Here is a 9,255-nt window from a genome sequence, read left to right as displayed (position 1 = left end):
GACTAGTCTTAAGATATCCATAGTGTAAAAGGCTTATGTTTATTTATTACTTGTAGGTCTGTGCAAGGAAGAGGAAAACATTTGTGCTAGTTGATTCTGGTTCAGTCTATGGCTTTGGCTCCATGGGATTTGGCAGCCTCGGATTCCTGGATAGAAGGGTATTAGATAAAGTATTGGAACCTCGCATCTTAGATATATACCTTGAAATCTCATCATGTTTATGAAATTAGCACTGGCTTGTACCACACTGTTGTGTTCACTAGCAGGACAAAGATATTTGGCTTTGGAGATAATGAAAGAGCACAACTTGGTCACGACACATTAAGAAGTTGCCTTGAGCCAACTCAAATTTTAAATAGAGACACATCTGAAGATGTAGAAAGCATGTGAGGTTCCTAATGCAATCACCTTTTTTTATGTGTGGTTCTGATACACTAGATACCTGACTTCTCTAGTGTCATATCATCACTACTGTTATTTACTATTCTATGTTGTATTATGTTATAGTTTTTTAAAATAATAATAATAAATGACACAACATTGTAATCATTTTAAGAGAGAAATAACAAAGAATATGATAACTTTAAAGCTAAAAGGTATATAAGCATGGATGCTTAAAGCTGCATAGAAGACAAGCCACGTGATTATTTTTTAGTAAATCATAAATCTGCACCCAAAAATTAGATTTTCATAATATGGCTCATATCATATCATGCTAAAAAGTTTCTCAATAATTAAAATGATTACACCATATCTCTTTCACGAAGTAGGCAACTAAGACAGATGATGTTATCATGCTATGAAAAGACTATTTTTTTCATTTCACTCAAAAAGTAAAGTAAATTCTCTTGGTAACATTTATATGCAAATTACTGATGCTTGGCTCCAAGACTAACAAATTGATCAGGCATGAGCAACTCTAGCATATTGAAACTTCAATTATTTAAAAACTCAATAAACATGAAAAAAGTATTAAAAGATAACAAAGCTCTCGTTGAAGTTATTTTAGTGTGATGTTGTCTTCATTATTTACTAGTAATGTCAGCAATTCTACAATTACTCATTACACAAATCACAGAGTAATCACCAGACAAAGACAAATGCATCCAAAACCCTTCTCCCAAATTCATCCAAAACCCTTCTCCCAAATATTTCAATGTATTCTATAATGTTTTATTTATAAATAAATCCATCACTTCAGTATCCATAACCCTATTTTTATACCCTATAAACTAATCACATATATACAGGAAGAACCTAAACCAGTAAACACAGTAATCACAAATGATATCACTGGAAATCTCAAAACCCAAACCAATACCAATTCCAAACACAAAAATGCATCAAAATAAACAATAGTCTTACAATTTTAGAATGTACCATTTTAAAAATCTCACCTTTAGGAATCAAAGCACTTTCTTTAACCTTCATGGGAGAAGCATTAGTGCTACCACGTGCTCGACCTCCTCAGCAGCGGGTTTCACGCACGAACTTTTTTTCGAAAGACTGGCTTTGAGACCTATTAAGGCTCTCGCCAGTGCCAGACGGGTTTGGGAGTTTTCCTGAGGTTTGAGACAGTAATCACAAATTTCACTCAGTTTATTCCAGAGATGGGGAAAAAAGACGGAGAAGGATGGGAACACTTACCACTGGCCGAGAATGATGGCGGAATGGACGACCATCCACAACGGTAGCAGGACTCCGATAGGTCACACACACTGAACGAAGAAGCACTCTCACTAGCCGACCCTCTGTGAAGGAAGAGATGTGCACACTAGGGTTGCGGAGAAGAAAGGTTCTAAACGCTTCTAAAGGTTTCTAAGTGCTCTGGCTTATGTCACTCGAAGAGGGAGAATCACCCTCCAAAATGTTTAATTTGATTTCCTGAACGGCTGACTAAATCCTTCGCTAATGACTGCTGACCATATCATTGCTTTTACCGGCGGCTCAAATCCTTTGGAACATCCTTCGGTAAAATAACAATACCGGTGGAACAATGTCCTTCGGTAAATATCCGCCGGAAATTTCAGGATATGTAGTGTAGTGACTTATGAGATAGCCATGCCATCACGGCTCGCTAATCTTCATCTAGTCTTTCACGTCTCACAACTTAGAAAGTATGTGTCTAATTCGTCTCATGTACTAGAAGCTGAAGACGTTAGTATCCGAGAAGATCTATCTATGGAGGTGCAGTCGGTTAGAAATTGAGGGGAGCCAGAACAAGCAGCTTAGAGGCAAAACCATCAGCCTTGTCAAAGTCATCTGGGATAGTAGAACGGGTGACTCTACTTGGAAATTAGAGGGAGAGATGCGGAAGTCTTATCCTCAACTATTCACTGGTAAGTCTAATTTTCGAGGCCGAAAATTTTTGATGTGTGAGAGAATGTAAGAGCCTGGAAAATATAAGGTTATTGGGCCCTATGTTGAGGCAGTCTGGCCAAGGAAGCTAAGGGCACTATGACCTTAAAAGAGGACTCATTTTCCAGCTCTGAGTTCATAATCCAGTTCCTCTTTCTTTCTCTAAACTCAGTTTCCTTTTCCTTCTTCTTGCTCTGCCTTCCCTCTACCGTTACACACAATTGAACCATTGGATTTTTAACTTGGTGGTGTTCTTTCGCTCACGGAGTTGAGAGCTTCCCATCCATCCGATTAATTTCCGCTTTGGACGGGTAACTTAGTTTCTCCATTCTTCTTGAACCTAGGGCATGCAACTTTTCTGTTGCATGCAACTGGTAGTACTCCTCTTTGATTCTCTGCTTATTCTAGCTCTAAGAGCTGTTTCCATCACCATTTAGGTGGTTGTAGTCCACTGTTCGGGTTCTCATGGTGAAGGGCACTGTTAGGACATTCTAGGTGGACTATACTGCTCAACTTCAAGGTAAGGGGAGCCAGTTGTTTGTTTTAAGTCTGTTTTGGCAAATATGTATGCATGTGGATGTTGAACTAGTATGCGGTTTGGAGTTGTACGTCTTGTTCGAGTATGTTCTGTATATGTATTGATATGGGAGAACTATGAACTGTGATGGGATGATTTTAATCTGTTTTGATGTGATTTGATCTCTGGAATTGGTGTTTGCTGAAGTGTTTAGGGTGGAAAACTGGTGGTTGAATTTTTTAGGTGAGACGTTGGGGTTCGAGTGTTGTTTTAGGTTAGTTTGAGGGAAGTAGAGTAGTGATTTTGGGCAATTGGAGTCTTAAGAGAAATGGGACTGTATGAGTAGCTTAAATAGGCCTAATGTGACCTGTTAGAGTCATAAACCTGGACTAAAGCAAGTTAGAAATGGTAAAATTGAATTGAGCCACTAAGCCATAGGACTTGATGTGTTATAATTGAGTTCAAGCCTAAATCACTTTAGAATCACTGTTTAACTGTTAAGATTCATCTAGACGAGTTTAACTAGGTTCATATCATGAATTAGAGGTCTTAGAAGTTGGGAAGGAAGGTTGGAATTGGTTGGAGGGGTGTGAGTTGCATGACTTTGCAAAATTCGCGTTCTGCAGATTATGCAGAGTCACTATGCGAGTTGTCTCACATAGCGAGACCCTGTAGAGGGTGCTCACTCTCTAGATAATTCACTGTGCGAGCTGGTGCGCTGTGCGAATTAACAGAGGGTGTTGCTCTCTAGTTGTGGACTTGCCTGACGAGTCTTGTTGCTTTGCGACTGGTGGTGGTTGGTCTCTGTTTGGACTTTCGCATAGCGACCTGGGTGCGCTGTGCGAGAGACCCAAAGTCTGATGCTTATTCAGACTTAGTTTGCAAGGCGACCTAGGTGGGTGCGCTATGCAAATTGTGCCAGTCTCGCCATGCGAGGGTGGTGCGCTGTGCGACAAGTGTTGGGTCTGGTTCTTTAATTACATTGTATGCTACGTTTGATTTATGTGCTCTTTGGTTGATTGGTGAAGCATTTCCTTGCATCAATAGTATTGTATTGTGAGGTTCAAACAAGTATGTGGATGGTAGTAAAACGTGTATGGTTATAAGTGGTGGTAAGATGATACAAGTTGTAAACCAAGTTCCATCTGTGTAGGATCTCTTGGTGAGATTCTTAGTGTTTAGAATGAAAGTAGGAGCTCAATCTTGGGGGTCATCCTGAAACTCCAATGGTCTTTCTTCTCATGTAGAGAGGATTGAACCATGTGGTGAGGAGTAGCAGGAGGTCTTAGTCTTGGGGACTTCCAGTATGCCTCAAGGCCCGGAACAGGCTAACCTCGTGAGTGTGGTAGGGTGGGGGAGCCCAAGTTTCATAAGCCACCATGAGTGCAAGACCCACCATAGCTCGACTATCATTCTAAAGTCCAGACGAGTCAAGTCTAGAAAGTAACATGTTAGGATGTGTGTTTATCTTGTTTGATTCAACTATATTCTTGCATGCACATCTTGTCATATTGTATGCTTTTTATATAATTAGCTCACCCTTGCCTTTTTGCGTTCGTGTTGTTTGTGTATGTTTCTTCTTGCGATGATCATCCACTTGGATGGGAGCAGATGTCGAGGAGGAACCCTTGGAGCAAGCCTTGGAGGAAGAGAATGCTGAATCCTAGTATCATTAGGATATTTGTACTTTGAATTATGCGTTTTAAAATTGTATTTGTAGAACCTATGTTATTTTGGAAGACTTTAGTACCTCATGTTTGAATTCCTAGCTTTCTAAGGATGATTGTAACTCCCTATACTCTGTCATATGTTTCTAACTGCTTTCTATTATTATAATTCAATGACGTCTTTATTATATATGCATGACGTATATTTTAAGGATGTCATAGATAGTAGTAGTAATAAATACGCAATGAATGTAACCAACTACCTAAATACCATAAACTTGTATTTATAAATTTCGGGATGAACTTCTGATTAATATTGACCTAATTATGGTATAAACATGGTCTAAACGGTAATGGTCTAACTTATGATTAATATAAGTATCCTTAACGTTAATCATGTTTTCAATCTGACCGTTCAGTTTACCGTAGACTGGTCGATTGCTTGATTCTTGAGTTGATCCTATGTTGGTTAACCGCCCAGTTCTTGGGTGCAGCGGACGATCATACTATACAATGCACATCGAGAATCCCACTTTTATTATCTTAGAAAACACGCAACGAAATATTTAGAACTTAGATAATAACTAAGAAGAGTTGAATTTGGATTCTTGGAAAAATTGAACCTTTTAATAATCTTTCATGTTTTTAAAATGATTTTACAAATAAAATCGATAACAACAATAAAAATAAAGAGTATAGGAAAAAAGAAAGATTGCACAAGTATTTTATACTTGTTTCGATTAAAAGACCATACGTTCAGGTGTTAACCTTTTTAAAAAAAGATTAACTAAATACTAAGAAATAACCAGAACTTAAAATATCACAGAGAAAAGATGTAAGGTTAGAAAGCACCTCCTTTGACTCACAAACGATGAACAACACCTCTTTCAATACACAAAGGATGAACACTTCTTTTGACTGACAAAGGATGAATGACTTTCTTAGCAATAGTTGCAACACTCAATCACCTAGACACACAGTGAAAGTTCTCGCTTTACCCACACTAAGTTTTTCAAAGCCTCTTTTCACAAACATAGATAGTTTCCCTTAGGCACATAACTCTAATACTCTAAGTGAAAAATGCTTTTAAGTTAGGTTTAAGTTAAGTATTTATAGACTCTTACATTAATTATCATAAGTGACAATCAATTATTCTAGAAACATTTTCAAATAACAATTTGTTAATGTGATAATCCATTATTCATAGTGATAATATGTTATCACAAAGGCATTTCTGAAATTCTTGATTTTAATTTGATAATCAATTATAATTAGTGATAATCGATTATCACACACTAGTGCAAAATTGGCCTTTAACGTCACCCCATGGACGTCCGTCCACAAAAGCCCCAACGTAAATAATTGACCGGTGGCATATCCGTAAATAAGTGAAACTGTAGACGTCCGTTGTGGAGGGGGTCAGACGTCTATAATATTATAAACGTCCGGGCCCCTACCACGAACGTCTAAGAGGCTGGAACAATCACCTCTTCAACTCCCTCTGTCAGCCCTTAAACGTCCGTTGTGGAGGGGGTCGGACGTCTATAATATTATAGACGTCCGTCCCCCCATATCGGACGTTTAGGGTGCTGACAGGGTGGTTGACGAATTAATTGTCTTCAGCCACTTAGACGTCCGTGGTGGAGGGGGTCGGACGTCTATAATATTATAGATGTCTGACCCCCTCCACAACAGACGTTTAAGAGGCTGACAGGGAAGTTGAAGTGTTCATTTCTTTAGCCTCTTAGACGTCCGTGGGTGGGTCCGGACGTCTATAATATTATAGACGTCCGAGCCCCTCCACCACGGACGTCTAAAACCCCCCACGAATATCAATTTTAAATCCCCATAGACGTCATATTAGTGATAGCCCCGACGTCTATAGTATTATAAACGTTAGGGCCCCATAGTACTGGACGTCTATTAGTTTTTGTAGTAAAACACGAACCCGCGAGCAGTTACGCTCACTATTCATCGTCTTCCCCGCGAACTCTCTCTGCGGCATTGCTTTCTAGGTGCGTTTTCTTTGTTTTGGACCGTTTAAATTTACTTTCAATCCGATTACATTGCTATGTGATGAAATATCTTTGATTTGAACCAATTAAAAATCGTTTTCGGTGCGTTTTAGTGCAGTTTGGTGCGTGTTCTTGGGCGACTCTTTCGATTATTTTTAGCCTACATTTTAGGCCGTGCCCTCCTCGATTTCCCTCCCTTTCATTTGGAATCAACTTTTCAGGTTAGCTTGTATGTTGATAAAGGTTTTTTGTATGCATGTTATTGGTTTTTGTGTATGCATGTTTTTGACTCTATAAGGTATGCATGTGTTATTGGCTTTTGAATATGTATGTATTAGTTGTGTTATTATAACTGTGATATGTTAGAATGTAAGTATCAAATCATTGAGTGACACTTAGTTCCCGTTTGAAATTTAACACAAACGATTAATCTTTTAATCGTTTGTGTTAAATTTTGAATTGTCCGATTGGACAGTTTAAGAAAATTAATTTTCATAATTTGCAAAACATGTCAATTGGAGTTTATGGATAAGATTGATAAAATTTCAGTTCAATATTTGTGTTGTTCTCTGGATGCATATTTGATTGTGGTCATCGTTGACTACTCTCATTTCGTGTATTTCGGAGACCAATGCGAAATGCTGCCGAAATGTTATCAATCTTATCATGTAGACTTCTTTGCACGTGTCTTAGCAAATTATGAAAATTAATTTTTTTGAATGGGTAGGGTCTAACCTTGTGAGAGTTAAAAAACTTATACTAATGATTTTACGAACATAGTATGGATCGAAGCTGGATGAATGAACGTCACATCAGTGAAGAATATGATAAGGGTGTTTCGGAGTTCTTGCAATACGTTGAACAAAATGCTAAGTCTGTGAACGAGACATATTTTTGTCCTTGTGTTCATTGTCTTAATCAAATACGACAAGACTTAGGCAATGTGTGTGATCATCTATTCATGTACGGCATAATGAGGACTTATACCGTTTGGACTTGGCATGGAAATGTACTGGACCAGCCTACCACGTCACGAGGAACAGATTATGTGGAAGAATGGATGAGTGACCATTTAGAGGACATGATACGTGATGTCGGTGAAGATAATTTTGGAAGAGCTAATTTGTATGATTCTCTTATTAATGATTCAGAGCAACCGTTGTTCCCAGGATGCTCGAACTTTACACGTCTGTCTGCAACTTTAAAGTTGTTTAGTTTAAAAGCAAGGAATGGATGGACCGATAAAAGTTTCACCGAGTTGTTGCAGTTGTTGAAGGAGATGCTTCTAGAAAATAATACTCTATCTATTCGTAATTACGAGGCCAAAATTTTTTTATGTCCAATGGGTCTTGAATATCAAAAGATACGTGCTTGTCCTAATGATTGTGTTTTGTACACAAAGGACTTTGCATCGCTAAAGTATTGTCCAACATGTGGTTTATCCCGTTTTAAAAAGAAATATGACAGAATCACTACTAATGAAGGTAATGATGGTGCACCTGCTAAGGTGATGTGGTATTTGCCTATAATACCTAGGTTCAAACATATGTTCTCTGTAAAAGAAGATGCAAAGAACCTTAAATGGCACTTTGACGAAAGAAAGTGCGATAATCTTCTTCGACACCCTGCTGATTCACCACAATGGAAAAAGATTGATGACAAATTCCCAGAATTTGGTGCAGATCCAAGAAACTTAAGGCTTGCACTTGCAACTGATGGTATGAATCCTTATGGAAACTTAAGTAGCAAACACAGTTCGTGGCCAGTTATGTTGATGATTTACAATCTTTCTCCTTTGTTGTGCATGAAGAGAAAATATGTGATGTTGTCCATGATGATATCAGGTCCTAGACAACCTGGAAATGACATTGATGCGTACTTACAACCTTTAATTGATGATTTGAAATTGTTGTGGGAAGAAGGGATCGAAGTGTTTGATTCACATGTTCAGGAACAGTTCCGTTTGCGTGCAATGTTGTTTTGCACTATAAATGATTTCCCAGCGTATGGAAACTTTAGCGGTTATAGTGTTAAAGGTCATTTTGCATGTCCCATATGTGAAGAAAACACTAATTACCTTCAGTTGAAGCATGGTCAGAAGACGGTATATACAAGACATCGAAAATTCCTTCCTCGTAATCATCCTTATCGTAGATTGAAAAAAGCATTTAATGGAAGTGCTGAGGATGAGGTTGTGTGCAGACCCCGGAATGGTGAAGAGGTGTACAACGAAGTCAAAAACATTGACATTGTGTTTGGAAAACATCGTAAAACTACCTCTGCAAAAAACATTTGGAAGAAACGATCAATATTTTTTAAGCTTCCATATCGGTTTGAACTTGATGTTAGACATTGTATTGATGTGATGCACGTTGAAAAAAATGTTTGTGACAGTGTCATCGGAATGTTATTAAACGTCAAAGGGAAGAGCAAAGACGGAATAAAAGCACGACAAGATTTGGCTGACATGGGAATCCGATCTGAGTTACATCCACAGATAATAGGAAGACGCACCTATCTGCCCCCAGCCTGTCACACACTTTCTAAAAAAAAAACAAAGTTTTTGTAACTGTTTAAGAAGTGTGAAGGTTCCACAAGGTTATTCTTCAAATATTAGTAACCTTGTGTCTATGCAAGACTTAAAGCTAGTTGGTTTAAAGTCTCACGATTGTCATGTGTTGATGCAACAATTGTTACC

This window comes from Vigna angularis, chromosome 9, assembly GCF_016808095.1.
Source record: "Vigna angularis cultivar LongXiaoDou No.4 chromosome 9, ASM1680809v1, whole genome shotgun sequence".
Lineage (NCBI taxonomy): Eukaryota > Viridiplantae > Streptophyta > Magnoliopsida > Fabales > Fabaceae > Vigna > Vigna angularis.
Note: the sequence above shows the minus strand (reverse complement) of the source record.